Below are 15,877 nucleotides of genomic sequence, written 5' to 3' on the forward strand. Positions count from 1 at the left end.
CACACATTTTTAACTTTAAAGGACTTTGAGATTTAACATTTGGAGATGTCCAATTGTGTGCATTATGCCCAACATAAAATCAAGATGGAATCCTTACTTACTTTTTTTTTTTTTTTTACACTTTGGAGGGTCTTTTTTTATTTTTTAAGTAGGCTCCATGTCCAATGTGGGGCTTGAATTCATGACCCTGAGATTAAGAATCACATGCTCTACTGACTGAGCCAAGCAGACACCCCTTTGACACCCTTATTTTGGGATCTCTGGGTGGCTCAGCAATTTAGCGCCTGCCTTCCGCCCGGGGCGTGATCCTGGAGTCCCCAGATAGTCCAACGTCAGGCTTCCTGCATGGAGCCTGCTTCTCCCTCCACCTGTGTCTCTGCCTCTCTCTCTCTCTCTCTCTCTCTCTGTCTCTCTCTCTGTCTCTCGTGAATAAATAAGTCAAATCTTTAAAAAAAACAAAACCCTAATTTTGTACCAAAACCCTTGAATTTTATATAAATTATTTAACTCCCACAGTAATGCTATTAAGTAAGGACTTTTACCAACCTCACTTTACAGATTAATTCTGAAGTTTAACCTAGTAATTGTCAAAGCTTTAAATCAACTTGGATCAAGACTAACTCATGCCCTCCCATACATTTTTTGTTATTTTAATAAACAATTCTGAACACAGTATGCTAACAGTATTTTAAAGTTCACATCCTAATGTATTTAATAAAACCTGAAGTGAAAAAAAATTAATAGGCTTTTAGTGATATTATAGCAAATATCACAATGTAATAAATTACTTTAAATTCATGTAATCTGAAAAAAAAAATAAAAAAATAAATTCATGTAATCTGGTCCGGTTGCTAGATCATGTGACTCCTAATCTCAGGGTTGTGAGTTCAAGTCCCATGTTGGGTGTAGAGTTTAAAATTAATTGATTAGAAATCCCTGGGTGGCTCAGTGGTTTAGCGCCTGCCTTCCTCCAGGAGTGTGATACTGGAGACCCCGGATCGAGTCCCACATCGGGCTCCCTGCATGGGGCCTGCTTCTCCCTCTGCCTGTGTCTCTGCCTCTCTCTCTCTCTCTCTCTCTGTGTCTCTCATGAATAAATAAATAAAATCTTTTAAAAAAATTTATTGATTGATTGATCTGAAACCCAACTCCCCTGATGTAGCATCTGGTATTTCTCTTCCTTCTAGTAATGGGAACAACTCCCTCCCCGACCAGAACTCCTCCTCAGGTTTACCTGGGCACCTAGAGACTACATTTTCCACCTTATTCCTGGCTGGTTGAAAGGCAGATATGGGGCAGCCCGGGTGGCACAGCGGCTTAGCACCGCCTTCAACCCAGGGTGAGTTCTTGGAGACCCGGGATCAAGTCCCATGTCAGGCTCCCTGCGTGGAGCCTGCTTCTTCCTCTGCCTCTCTCTCTCTCTCTCTCTCTCTCTCTCTCTGTCCCTCATGAGTAAATAAATAAATAAAATCTTTTTAAAAAGGCAGATATGGGAGTTAGGCTGACCATACAAACATGGGCATCACACTAAGTAATGTCAGAACAGCAAAACACAAGAAACTCCACTTAGGATGACCTACTCTCCTGACCCACCTATCAACTTTGTCTTTATACAAAAGTAAGTATTCTTTTCTATTATTTTGCTCCTGCTAAACAGTTCAATGAATGTTGTAACTAAAAATCCACCTCACAAGACAAGTATCATGTTTTTTTAATCTTCAGGCCAAATATACTGTTTCTTTCCTCTAGTGACAGTTTCTAGATTCTGTATCTTAATACTCTCTAGACAACAGCCTATTTATTTATTTATTTATTTATTTGGCTCCGTAGGATGCTTAACCAACTAAGCCATCCAAGATCTTTTAAAAGATTTGTGTAATTTTTTTTAAAGATTTTATTTATTTATTAAAGAGAGAGAGAGGCAGAGGGAGAAGAAGGCTCCGTGCAGGGAGCTGGATGTGGGACTCGAACCTGGGTCTCAATCCCGACACTCCAGGATCATGCATGCCCCAGGCTGAAGGCGGCACTAAACCACTGAGCCACCCAGGCTTCCCAAGATTTGTGTAATCTTTTAAAAGCCGATCTCAGGAGTGCTGGGGTGGCTCAGTTGGTTGACAGACCAATCTTTTTTTTTTTTAATTCATTTTAAAGAGACAGCTATAGACAGCTATCGAGAGCTTATGCAGGGGAAGGGTAAGAGAGAGGGAGAAGCAGACTCCTCACTGAGCAGGGTGCCCTAATTGGAGCTCCATCCCAGGACCCTGGATCATGATCTGAACCAAAGGCAGATCCTGGGATCCCTGGGTGGCGCAGCGGTTTGGCGCCTGCCTTTGGCCCAGGGTGAGATCCTGGAGACCCGGGATCGAATCCCACATCAGGCTCCCGGCATGGAGCCTGCTTCTCCCTCTGTCTGTCTCTCTTTCTCTCCCTCTCTCTGTGATTATCATAAATAAATAAAAAATTAAAACGGGGATCACTGGGTGGCGCAGCGGTTTGGCGCCTGCCTTTGGCCCAGGGCATGATCCTGGAGACCCGGGATCGAATCCCACGTCGGGCTCCCAGTGCATGGAGCCTGCTTCTCCCTCTGCCTATGTCTCTGCCTCTCTCTCTCTCTGTGACGATCATAAATAATAAATAAAAATTTATTTAAAAAAAAGTGTTAAAAAAAATTAAAACAAAAAACAAAAACAAAGGCAGATCCTCAGTTGACTGAGCCACCCAGGCACCCTGAGAGACCAACTCTTAATTTCAGATCAGGTCTTGATCTCAGGGTTGTGAGTTGGAGCTCCACCAAGGCACTGCCCTTGGTACAGTCTCCTCGAGTTTCCCTCTCCTTCTCTCCCGCCTTGGGTGTGCTCTCTCTCTCTCTCTTTTTTTTAAATCAACTTTTAAATTTTTTAAAAAGATTATTTATTTATTTATTTATTTATTCATGAGAGAGAGAGAGGAGACAGAGGAGAAGCGGGCTCCCTGAGGAGACCCCAATGGGTGACTAGATCCCAGGTCTCCAGGATCAGGCTCTGGGCTGAAGGCGGTGCTAAACCGCTGAGCCACCCAGGCATCCCTCTCTCTCTCTCTTTCTCAAATAAATCAATAAATCTTTTTAAAAATGATAAAAAAATAGGGGTGCCTGGGTGGCTCATCAGTTAAGTGTATGCCTTAGGCTCAGATCATGATCTCCCAGGACCCTGCATCGGCCTCCCTGCTCAGAGGAGAACCTGCTTCTCCCTGTGCTGCTCCCTCTGCTTGTGCTCTCTCACTCTCTCTGTCAAATAACTAAAAATCTCTTTAAAAAATAAAAATTGGGATCCATGGGTGGCGCAGCGGTTTGGCGCCTGCCTTTGGCCCAGGGCGCGATCCTGGAGACCCGGGATCGAATCCCATGTCGGGCTCCCGGTGCATGGAGCCTGCTTCTCCCTCTGCCTGTGTCTCTGCCTCTCTCTCTCTCTCTCTCTCTCTCTGTGACTATCATAAATAAATAATAAAAAAATAAATTAAAAAAAAAATAATAAAATAAAAATTAATGGGATGCCTAGGTGGCTCAGCAGTTGAGCATCTGCCTTTGGCTCAGGGTGTGATCCCGGAGTTCTGGGATCGAGTCCCACATCAGGCCCCCTACATGGAGCCTGCTTCTCCCTCTGCATGCGTCTCTACCTCTCTATGTCTGTCATGAATAAATAAAATCTTTTCTTAAAAAAATTTTAAATTAAATTAAAAATAAAAACAGATCTCAGATCATGGTATTTCTCTACTTAAAAGACCTCTATGGCTTTCCACTGCATTTAATATAAAACCAAACTCCCTACTTAGTCTGTAAAGCTCTGGGAATCCAGCTCCTGCCAACCTGTCTGCTCTCATTTATCAGGCTCCAGCCACCGTGAGCTATATAGTTCCTTGAAGAGGCCAAACTCTTAACTCAAACCCTTTGTACCTTTGCTTCATCCCTACCTTCAGATTCTCACATGGCTAGATCCTTCCTGTAGTTCTCATATCAGCTCAAATGTCTTATTTTTTTTTCTACACTCAGAGATACCAATATTTATTTATTTAGTTAGTTTCCAAATGTTTATTTAAATTCTAGTTGGTGGGGCTCCTGGGTAGAATAGTTGGTTAAGTACCCAATTCTTGGTTTCTGCTCAGATCGTGATCTCAGGGTTGTGAGATCGAGCCCCACATGGGGCTCTGTGCTCACACGCAGTCTGCTTCGGTTTCTCTCTCCCTCTCCCTCTCCCTCTTCCCCCTCCCCTGTTCTCTATCTCAAAATAATATTAATTAATTAATTAATTAAATTCTGGTTAGTTAATATGTAGTGCTCAGTTCCTTGATCTTATCTGGGCACCTTCTCTCTCCTTCACTTGAACCTCCTTTTTCCAGTCACAGAATGGAATATAGCATCCCTTCCAAAATCATTAGCTCAAATATCTCACATCATGACCTCAACCTCCTATCTGCTCTGTTTGGGAGCTGTTTCCACAGCACTTTTTCTACCTCACTAGAGTCTCCGTTGATCCTTCCTCATATACAATCTTTCCTTCTCTGGCTTATTTCCTGATTTCAATAATTCTCTTGCCAACACTTTACATTCTCTTTCTAATCAGCCCTTTCTGGCAGTTTAAAGAAAAATAAGTGGCCAAAGATCAAGGAAAATCCCCTCTCCTTGCCAGGTACCAAATTTGTTACCAGGCTATTTCATAAGACGTGAATGAAAAGAATTTTAAGAAACAGGTATTCAAAAGCATTTTTCAAACAAGATTTTTATTTTCTTTCAAACATTTTTTTAAATTTTATTTATGAGAGAGAGAGAGAGAGAGAGGCAGAGACACAGGCGGAGGGAGAAGCAGGCTCCATGCAGGGAGCCTGATGTGGGACCCGATCCAGGGTCTCCAGGATCAAGGCGGCGCAAAACCGCTAAGCCACTCAGGCTGCCCTTTTCAAACATTTTTTAAAGATTTATTTATTTAAGGGCACCTGGGTGGCTCAGTGATGAGGTCTGCCTTTGGCTCAGGGTGTGATCCCAGGGTCCTAGAATCAAGTTCGGCATCAGGCTCCCCACAAGGAGCCTGCTTCTCCCTCTGCCTATGTCTCTGCCTCTCTCTCTCTGTCTCTCATGAATAAATAAAATCTTTTTAAAAAGTAACATATTTATTTATTGGGGTGCCTGGGTGGCTGAGTCAGTTAAGTATCTGCCTTCAGCTCAGGTCATGATCTCAGGGTCCTGGGATTAAGCCCCACATCAGGCTCCCTGCTCATGGGGGAGTCTGCTTCTGCCTCTGCCCCTCTCCCCTGCTCCTTCTGTCTCTCTCTCTCTCTCTCTCTCACTCTTTCTCTCTGAAATAAATAAAATCTTTAAAAAATGTATTTATTTATTTTAGTAATCTCTATCCCCAACATTAGACTAGAATTTTTCTTTTAAAGATTTTATTTATTTATTCATGAGAGACACACAGAGAGAGGCAAAGACACAGGCAGAGGAAGAAACAGGCTCCATGCAGAAAGCATGTGGGACTCGATCCCCAGATCCGAGATCACGCCCTGAGCCAAAGGCAGAAGCTCAACCACTGGCCACCCAGGCGTCCGGGGACTAGAATTTTGACCTCAAGATTGAATGTCACATCTCTACTGACTGAGATCGCCAGGCAACCGTTAAAACTTATGTTTATTGAGGCATAATTTACATACAGCAGAATTTTACCTTTACATGTGTTCTCTGAGTTTTGACAAATGTATATAGTTCTGTAACAATAATCAAGATATAGAATAGCACTGTCCAATAAAAAACTAATTGAGGGGGGCACCAGGATGGCTCAGATGGTTAAGTGTCTGCCTTCAACTCAGGTCATGATCTCAGGGTCCTGGGATGGAGCCCCATGTCAAGCTCCCCGCTCAGTGGGGAGTCTGTTTCTTCTCCCTCTTCATTTCCGCAAGCTCATGCTGTCTCAAATGAATAAATAAAATCTATTAAAAAAAAAAAAAAGAAAACTATGAGAGTTCTATTTGTAATTAAAACTTTATATAGGATAGTACATTAAAAAGGTAAGAAAGAGGGACATCTGGGTGGCTCAGCAGTTGGGCGTCTGACTTTGGCTCAGGAGGTGATCCCGGGGACCCAGGATCGAGTCCCATATGGGGCTACCGGCATGGAGCCTCCTTCCCTCTCTGCCTGTGTCTCTGCCTCTCTCTCTCTGTCTTTCATGAATAAATAAAATCTTTAAAAAAAATTTTTTTATTAAAAAAGTGTATGTAAATAGAAGAAAAAGTTAAATTAGAAAGTAAAATTAGGGCAGCCCTGGTGGCGCAGTGGTTTAGCGCCGCCTGCAGCCCAGGGTGTGATCCTGAGGACCTGGGATCGAGTCCCACATCGGGCTCCCTGCATGGAGCCTGCTTCTCCCTCTGCCTGTGTCTCTGCCTCTCTGTGTGTGTCTCTCATGAATAAATAAAATCTTTAAGAAAAATTTTTATTTTTAAAAGTTAAAATAAATAAAATTATTTCTAATTGTGTATTTTATTTAACTTAATATGTCCAAAATAGTATTATTGGTTTTTAAATTTTTATTTATTTATTTGAGTGAGAGTGCATATGCAGGAACAAGAGGGGTAGAGGGAGAGGGAATCCTCAAGCAAACTCCTGACTGAGTGTTGAATCAACATGGGGCTTGATCCCAGAACCTTGAGAACATGACCTGAGCTGCAATCAGGAGTTGGCCACTTAAAAAGACTCAGCTACCCAGGTGCCCCCCAAAATAATATCATTTTAATAGTAATGATGAGGAGGTACCTGGGTGTCTCAGTCGGTTGAGCATCTGCCTTTGATTTGGGTCATGACCTCAGAGTCCTGGGATACAGTCCCACATTGGGCTCCCTGCTTAGTTGCTCAGTGAGGAGACTGCTTCTCCCTCTCCCTCTGCCTGTTGCTCCCTTCTTGTGTGTGGCTCTCTCTCTGTCAAATAAATAAATAAAATCTTAAAAAAAAAAAAAAATAGAGGCCAGCCTGGGTGGCTCAGCGGTTTAGCGCTACCTTTTTATGGCCCAGGGCCTGATCCTGGAGACCTGGGATTGAGTCCCAGAAGCATGGAGCCTGCTTCGCCCTCTGTGTCTCCGCCTCTCTCGCTCTGTGTGTGTCTCTCATGAATAAATAAATAAAATATTTTTTAAAAATTAATAGTAATGAAGAGGTATTTTTCATTAAGTCTTTAAAATTTTTTTTTTAATTTTTATTTATTTATGATAGTCACACAGAGAGAGAGAGAGGCAGAGACACAGGCAGAAGGAGAGGCAGAGACACAGGCAGAGGGAGAAGCAGGCTCCATGCACCGGGCGCCTGACGTGGGATTCGATCCCGGGTCTCCAGGATCGCGCCCTGGGCCAAAGGCAGGCGCTAAACCGCTGCGCCACCCAGGGATCCCTAAAATTTTTTTTTTTTTTTTTTTTTTTTTTTTTTACTTGAAAAGGTAGATGCATACCAAAGTAATTCCAAACATACTTAAAATTTTCCTTTAAAACTTTCCAATAATTGGGATCCCTGGGTGGCTCAGCGGTTGCGAATCTGCTTTTTGCCCAGGGCATGATCCTGGAGTCTCGGGATCGAGTCTCCCATCAGGCTCTCTGCATGGAGCCTGCTTCTCCCTCTGCCTGTGTCTCTGCCTCTCTCTGTGTGTGTGTCTTCCATGAATGAATAAATAAAATTAAAAAAAAAAAAAAAAAAAAAAAAAGAAAGCACAGAAAATGTAACTGGCATGCCCAGCATTACCACAGCTGTTAAGAGCAGGAGCCAAGTTTGAACCAAGGCATTCTGGTTCCTCAGCCTATACTCCTAACTTCTGCTTTCTTCCAACCACCCCTACCTGCTCCATCTTGAGTGATTCAGAGTAAGGGAGCTACTCTGTCAGATGATTTGGTCACTCTCTCTCCACTTTGTGATGGCCTTTGTCTTTTATGCTCAGGACGGGTGATCATATGCAACCTTCCTTTATTATTGGGCCACAGAAAGATGGGGTTTCTCTATTCTTTTTTCTTTGAAGATTTTATTTATTTACTCATGAGAGACAGAGACACACAGAGAGAGAGATGAGAGATGAGAGAGAGAGAGAGAGAGAGAGAAAGAGAGGCAACAAGGCAGAGGGAGAAGCAGGCTCCCTGCAGGAAGCCCCATGCAGGACTCCAGGATCACGCCCTGAGACGAAGGCAGAAGCTCAACTGCTGAGCCACCCAGGTGTCCCGAGTTTCTCTATTCTTTAACAGATAATGCAAGGCACCCCAAAACTGTCACAACCTAGCGCATAGTATAAAGTTCCAAGGAAAATGTTATGTTCTTGTGCTCTTTCTTTGGTTATTACGTGTAAATTATTGCACAAAAATAGAACAACCTAGGCCTTGCTTGCCTACTGCAGGTTATTAATTCCATATGTTCCTAGGTAAAGAAAGCACAGTCACATGGCATATGGCCAAGAAGCCTTTTTACTTCCCGAGGCTGTGTGATGCAAAGGTCCCCTGGCATGCTATAGAATCCCCACTTCATCACAGAGTCACAATTGCCAGTGTCGATGAGGCCTACAATATTGTTTTTCTAAACCATCCAATCTGTGTACACCTTTGAACCCCATTTGTTCTCAATCATTGACTGCCTTTTTCCTCAGAGTAGTTGAAGCCACAGACCAAAAATCCTCTCCTTTTCCCATCTATAGCTTATGAATCTTTTTTTTTTTTTATAGCTTATGAATCTTCTATCTCCACCTGAACCCACCTTCTGCTTCCCATTCCAATGACGGAAATGTCCTTCTTCCAATCAAAGATTAATCCCTCTACGTGAACTCTCGCCTCTGTCCCATCTAGCTTTCTCAGGGACTTCAATTCTTCAGGAGGGAGCTATTTCTTCTTTGCCTGTAACTTCAATCTCAATAACAGATCCTCCTTAGTAATATTTAAATAGATTCTAGTCCCTAGGGGATCCCTGGATGGCTCAGCAGTTTAGTGCCTGCCTTCAGCCCAGGGTGTGATCCTGGGGTCCCAGGAACGAGTCCCACATCAGGCTCCCTGCATGGAGCCTGCTTCTCCCTCTGCCTGTGTCTCTGCCCCTCTCTGTGTGTATGTATCTCATGAATAAATAAAATATTTTTTAAAAAAGGGAGACATTTCTCTCTCTCTCTCTCTCTCTCTCTCTAATAAATAAAATCTTAAAAGATTCTAGGTCTCTGGCATCATAAAACAGATAAGAAACTGCTCTTCAGCCTTTACATCTCTCTCCTAGCACCACCATTTCTTCTTTCGTCACAATCACTTTCAAAAAATGATTATTTACACACATCTAAGCAACTAGAATTTACGATCATTCCGAAGATCTGTATAATCTTGTTTTATTTATTTATTTTTTAAATATTTATTCATGAAAGACACAGAGAGAGAGGCAGAGACACAAGCAGGCTCCATGCAGGGAGCCTGACGCAGGACCCGATCCCAGGTCTCCATGATCACGCCCTGGGCCGAAGGCAGCACTAAACCGCTGAGCCACCAGGGCTGCCTTATAATCTTGTTTTAAAAAGTTTTAGCTAGGGAAGCCTGGGTGGCTCAGCTGTTGAGCCTCTGCCTTTGACTCAGGGTGTGATCCTGGAGTACTGGGATTGAGTATTGGGATTGAGTCCTGCATCAGGCTTCCTGCATGGAGCCTGCTTCTCCCTCTCCCTCTCCCTCTGCCTCTGTGTGTGTGTGTGTGTGTGTGTGTGTGTGTGTGAATAAATAAAAATCTTTAAAAAATAAAAAGAAGTGTTCAGATGCCTCGGTGGCTCAGCAGTTGGGCGGCTGCCTTTGGTTTAGGTCATGATCCCAGAGTCTCGGATCGAGTCCCATATCAGGCTCCTGCTTCTCCTGTCTCTGCCTGTCTCTCACGAGTAAGTAAATAAAATCTTTTTTAAAAAATTATATTTCAAGGGTGCCTGAGTAGCTTAGTTGATTGAGCAGCCCACTCTTCCTTTTGGCTCAGATCATGATCTCATGGGTAGAGAGGATGGAGCACTCAGTGGGGAGTCTGCTTGAAAGATTCTCTCTCTTTATCCTCCCCCCACTCTTGTGCTCTCTTGCATGTGTGCAAAGGACGCCTGGGTAGCTCAGAGCATCATCCTTTGGCTCAGGGCATGATGCCGGAGTCCTGGGATAGAGTCTTGCATCCGGCTCCCTGCATGGAGCCTGCTTCTCCCTCTGCCTGTGTCTCTGCCTCTCTCTCTCTGTGTCTCTCATGAATAAATAAAATCTTAAAAAAAATAAAAAACCAAAACAAATAAACAAAAAACCTTGGAATAATGGGAGGCCTGGCTGGCTCACTTGGAAGAGCATAAGACTCTTGATCTCAGAGTAGTGAATTCGAGTCTACAGCCATACCACCCTGATCGCACCTGATCTCCTCTGATCTCGGAAGCTAAGCAGGGTTGGGTCTGGTTAGTACTTGGACAGGAGAGTAGTGAATTGGAGGCCCGCTTGGGGATAGAGATTACTTAAAAATAAATAAAGTTTTTAAAAAAAGTTGGAGTATAAAGGAGATAATATCACTGGTGGTTGGATTCAAGGCTGGCTGATAATGAATTATCACTAATTTAGGTTATTCATTTACAGAAATCCTGATAAAGATACCACCTTCAGGATATTTTGGAGGGAACTGGACAAACTTAACTTTAAAGTTCATATGAGGGTCACCTGGGTGGCTCAGTTGGTTAAGCATCTGCCTTCAGCTCAGGTCATGATCTTGGGGTCCTGGGAATGAGCCCTGCATCTGACTCCCTGCTCAGCAGGGAATCTGCTTCTCCTCCTCCTCCCACCTATGCTTTCTCTCTCTCAAATAAATAAATAAATAAATAAATAAATAAATAAATAAAATCTTTAAAAAAATGTTCATATGGAATAGATAAATATAGCCCAAAATATCCAGGGGTCAGGGGAAAAGGGAGAGTAGTTCTACTCAATATTACAAATATAAAATATTTTATAAAGCTACAGTGATTGTAGAATATGGTACTAGTGTGATGAATAACAGATCGGTAGAACAGAACAGAATTCCAAAACAAACTGATCTGAAAATGTTGAGGTTTGGAGCAAAAGTCAAGAAAGAATTCTTTTTTTTTTTTTTTTAAGTTTTATTTATTTAAGCAATCTCCACAACCAACATGAGGCTTGAACTCATGGCCCCGAGACCAAGAGTCGCATGCTCCTCCAACTGAGCCAGCCAGGCACCCCAAGAAAGAATTCTTGAGACATCTTCGGTGCAAAAAGGATGGTTTTATTAAAGCATAGACACAGGACCTATGGGCAGAAAGAGCTGTACTGAGGTCATGAGGAGTGGCTGATTACATACTTTCAAGTTGAGAGGAAGTTAGGGATAGTGTAAGTCTCTAAGGAATTTGAGAGGCAAGCAAGGTTTCTAGGACCTTGAGGGGCTAGCTGTTGTTAGGAAAGTTCATTTAGTTCTGTTTAGTAGAATCTTAGTCATGAGACCCTTCAGATGTATATCAAGGGGCCATAAGCTTGGAGGATGATTGCTAATTTGTATCTTTGGGGGGTAGGAGGTGAAGATAAAGGAAGTTTCCAAAGAGATTTTTACAGGATCTTGGAGGTCGGGCTAATGTGAAGCCGTTACCTTTTGCCTCTAACATCAAGACAGTTAAGATCCTCAAGGAAGGGACGCCTCGGTGGTTCTGTGGTCAAGTCTCTGCCTTTGGCTCAGGTCGTGATCCAGGGTCCTGGGATTGAGTCCCATATCAGGTTCCCTGTGGGGAGCCTGTTTCTCCTTCTGCCTATGTCTCTGTTTCTCTGTGTGTCTCATGAATAAATAAATAAAAATCATTAAAAAAAATTAAAACTATGCTCAAGGAAAGGGCACCTGGGTGGCTTAGTCGGTTAAGCATCTGCCTTAGGCTTGGATTATGATCCCGTCCTGGGATGGAGCCCCACTTGGGGCTCCCTGCTCAGCAGGGAATCTGCTTCTCCCTCTCTCCACTGCTCATTCTCTCCCTCTCTCTCTCAAATAAATAAAATATTTTTTGAAAAAAAGAAAAGATAGCCTCACTCATATTGAAAGAAATGCTAACCAAAACTACATTAGGATGCCAAAGAAGGCCATCATCCCCTTTCCCCCCTCTTTGTGCATTGAAAGCTGACATCTCTTCTTCCACCTCATTCAAACTGAGCTGACATTATCCCCTTCATTACTTTCGGGGCCTGAGCTCTTATGAAAGAAGGCCAGGCTGCTGTGCTAGAGAGGCTTAGAGTACAGGAGCACTTTAGTGCCAGATGTGTGAACCAAGAAATCACCTTGGACAGGCCAGGATCAGATGACTCCAGTTCAGCTACCATCCGACTGCAAGCAAATTAGAGACCTTAAGCCATCACCATCTAGCTGAGCTCCATCATCCCACAGAGCCAACAGATATTAAGAAGCTGTTATTTGGGCAGCCCCGGTGGCTCAGAGGTTTAGCACCACCTTCAGCCCAGGGTGTGATCCTGGAGACTTGGGATGGAGTCCCATGTCAGGCTCCAGGCTCTCTGCCTCTCTCTCTCTCTGTGTCTCTCTTGAATAAATTAAAAAAAAAAACAAACAAACTGTTATTTTAAGCTACTACATTTTGTGACAGTTTGTTACACAGAAAGAGATAACAGAAGCAGTGTTATTCACCGGTGAGCAGGCTTAAAAGTTTGAAAATATACTATTGGCAAGTGTAGGGGAAAACAGACGCTCTCATACATTGCTAGTAGGTGTGTAAAGATGTATAAATTTATGGAAGTCAAGTTGGCAATATGCATTAAAAAATTGTAAATTCACACGATCTGTTGACCAAGCAATCCTACTTATAGGAATATATTCTTTTTTTTTTTTTTTTAGGAATATATTCTACTGACATAATTTTATGAGAGAAATGACCTAAGTATGAAGTTGTTTATTGCAGCATTGCTTGAGTGAAAAAGATAAAAAATCCCCTACACAAAGGGTGCTTAGTTGGGAGAACATGTGACTCTTAATCTACAGGTCATGAGTTCAAGCCCCCTTTGGGGGTAGAGCCTACTTTATTATTTTTTCTAAATTTTTATTTATTTATGATAGTCACACAGAGAGAGAGAGAGGCAGAGACACAGGCAGAGGGAGAAGTAGGCTCCATGCACCGGGAGCCCGAGGTAGCATTCGATCCCGGGTCTCCAGGATCGCGCCCTGGGCCAAAGGCAGGCGCTAAACCGCTGTGCCACCCAGTGATCCCGGTAGAGCCTACTTTAAATAAGTAAATCCTTCTTTCCATTGAAAAAAAGATATTTTAAGATTTTATTTTTTTTTTAAGATTTTAGTTATTGATTTGAGAGACAGAGAGAGAGAGCATGCACAAGCAGAGGGAGAAGGAGAAGCAGACTCCCTACTCAGCAGGGAAGCACTGGGTTCTATCCCAGGACTCCGGGGATCCTGACCTAAACTGAAGGCAGACCTTCAACCAACCAAGTGACCCAGGCACTCCTTTTAAGATTTTATTTTTAAGTATTTTCTACATCAAACGTGGAGTTCAAACCAAAAACCCCAAGATCAAGAGTTGTACACTCTACTGACTAAGCCAGCCAGGCACCTTGTTAAAAAGAAAAAAAAAAAAGTTTTTTTAAAAGATTTATTTATTTATTTTAGAGAGAGAGAGAGAGAGAGCACATGAGTCAAAGCCAGTGGAGATAAATAAAATAAATAAATAATAAAAAAAAGCCAGTGGAGGGAGGAACAAATGGAAAGAATCTTCAAATAGGCTCCCTGCCAACTGCAGAGCCCAAAGTGGGGCTCGATTCCAAGACCCATGAGGTCATGAACTGAGCCGAAATCAAGAGTTGGATGCTAAATCAACTGAGCCATCCAAGCACTGCCCCCAAAAAGATTTTTTTAAAATGGCCTACATAGGGACGCCTGAGTGGCTCAGTGGTGGAGCATCTGCCTTCGGCTCAGGGCATGATCCGGGACCGTGTGCCACATTAGGTTTCCTTCGAGGAGCCTGCTTCTCCCTCCGTCTATGTCTCTGTCTCTCTCTGTGTCTTTCATGAATAAATAAATAAATCTTAAAAAAAAAAATAATGGGCAGCCCGGGTGGCTCAGCGGTTTAGTGCTGCCTTCGGCCCAGGGCCTGATCCTGGAGACCCGGGATCGAGTCCCACATCGGGCTTCCTACATGGAGCCTGCTTTTCTCCCTCAGCCTCTCTCTCTGTCTCTCATGAATAAATAAAATCTTTTTAAAATAATAAAAAAATAATTAAAATTTGAGGAATAAAAAAACAATGATGAATGGACTACCTGGTCCGCCCAGTTAGTTAAACATATGACTAGGTCTCAGGTCATGATATTGGGGTCCTGGGATAGAACCCCACGTCAGGCTCCATGCTCAGCAGGAAGTCTGCTTCTCCCTCTTGCTCTCCCTCAGCACCACCCACTACTTGTATGCTCTGTCAAATAAATAGGTAAAATAGGGACACCTGGGTGGTTTAGCAGTTGAGCATCTGCCTTCAGCTCAGGGCCTGATCCCAGGATCCAGGATCCAGGATCGAGTCCCACATCGGGCTCCCCATAGGGAGCCTGCTTCTCCCTCTGCCTATGTCTCTGCCTTTCTCTCTGTGTCTCTCATTAATAAACAAATCTTTAAAAAAATAATAAAATAAGTAAAATATATTAAAACATAAAAATTAAAAAATTTAAATTTATTTAATTGTATAATTAAATTTAATTAATTTTGTAATTAAATAATTTATAATTAAATAATTAAAGAGAAAAGATCCTCTAATCATGAAATGGATAATATTGTTAAGATGACAATACTCCCTAAATTGGTCTACAAATTCAATGAAATCCCTATCAAAATTCCAACTACTGGGGAACCTAGCTGTCTTAGTTGGAAGAGCATGCAACTCTTGGTCTCAGGGTTGTGAGTTGAGCCTCATGTTGGGTGTTTTTTTTTTTTTTTAACATTTTATTTATTTATTTGAGAGAGAGAGAGAGAGAATGAGCACAGGGAGGGGCAGAAGGAGAGGGAGAAACAGCTTCCCTACTAAGCAAGGAGCCCAACATAGGGCTTGATCTCAGGAGGCTGGGATCATGACCTGAGCTGAAGGCAGAGCCCAACCCACTGAGCCACCCAAGTGCCCTTAGGGAGGAAATTAGCAAGACTTTTTTATCTCTTTGCCCCATTGTTTCTGGATGGCCCAGCAAACATTTTTTAAAATTTTGTTTTTTTAAGATTTTATTTATTTATTTTTATTTATTTATTTTTTTAAAGATTTTATTTATTTATTCATGAGATATACAGAGAGAGAGGCAGAGGGAGAAGCAGGCTCCATACAGGGAGCCCGACATGGGACTGGATCCTGGGACTCCAGGATCACACATGGCGCTGAAGGCGGTGCTAAACTGCTGAGCCACCGGGGCTGCCCAATATTTTATTTATTTATTCATGACAGACACACAGAGAGAGAGAGGCAGAGACACAGGCAGAGAGAGAAGCAGGCTCCATGCAGGGAACCTGACGTGGGACTCCATCCCGGATCTCCAGGATCACACCCTGAGTGGAAGGTGGCGCTAAACCACTGAGCCATCGGGGCTGCCCTGGCCCAGCAAACATTTACCAAATATTTACTCTTTCTATTCTTCCTATGAATTACCTTCCTTTCCTTTCAAGCCCCTGACCCCTACCTCCTTCTCCTTAATCCAGAATGACACATATACCTCATTTTGCTGGACTATCTTTGGAATCTCTAATGTTTATGTGGATGTCCCACATCTATGTAATTAACTTGACTTTTCTTGTTTTTTAATCTAATCTGTTAATCTATCTCATCTTCGTTTAATTCTTAGATCAGTGAGAATAATCTCCAAGTGTAGCAGAAAATTTGT

The 15,877-nt window shown here is 42.8% G+C and overlaps 1 long non-coding RNA gene across 1 annotated transcript in view; it reads right to left on the reverse strand.

Annotated features, from left to right (window-relative positions):
- The window catches only part of LOC119871463, a 105,783-nt gene that overhangs the window by 13,132 nt on the left and 76,774 nt on the right, over positions 1 to 15,877 (reverse strand). The window lies entirely within an intron of this gene.

Source organism: Canis lupus, chromosome 4 (assembly GCF_011100685.1).
Source record: "Canis lupus familiaris isolate Mischka breed German Shepherd chromosome 4, alternate assembly UU_Cfam_GSD_1.0, whole genome shotgun sequence".
Taxonomy (NCBI): Eukaryota; Metazoa; Chordata; class Mammalia; order Carnivora; family Canidae; genus Canis; species Canis lupus.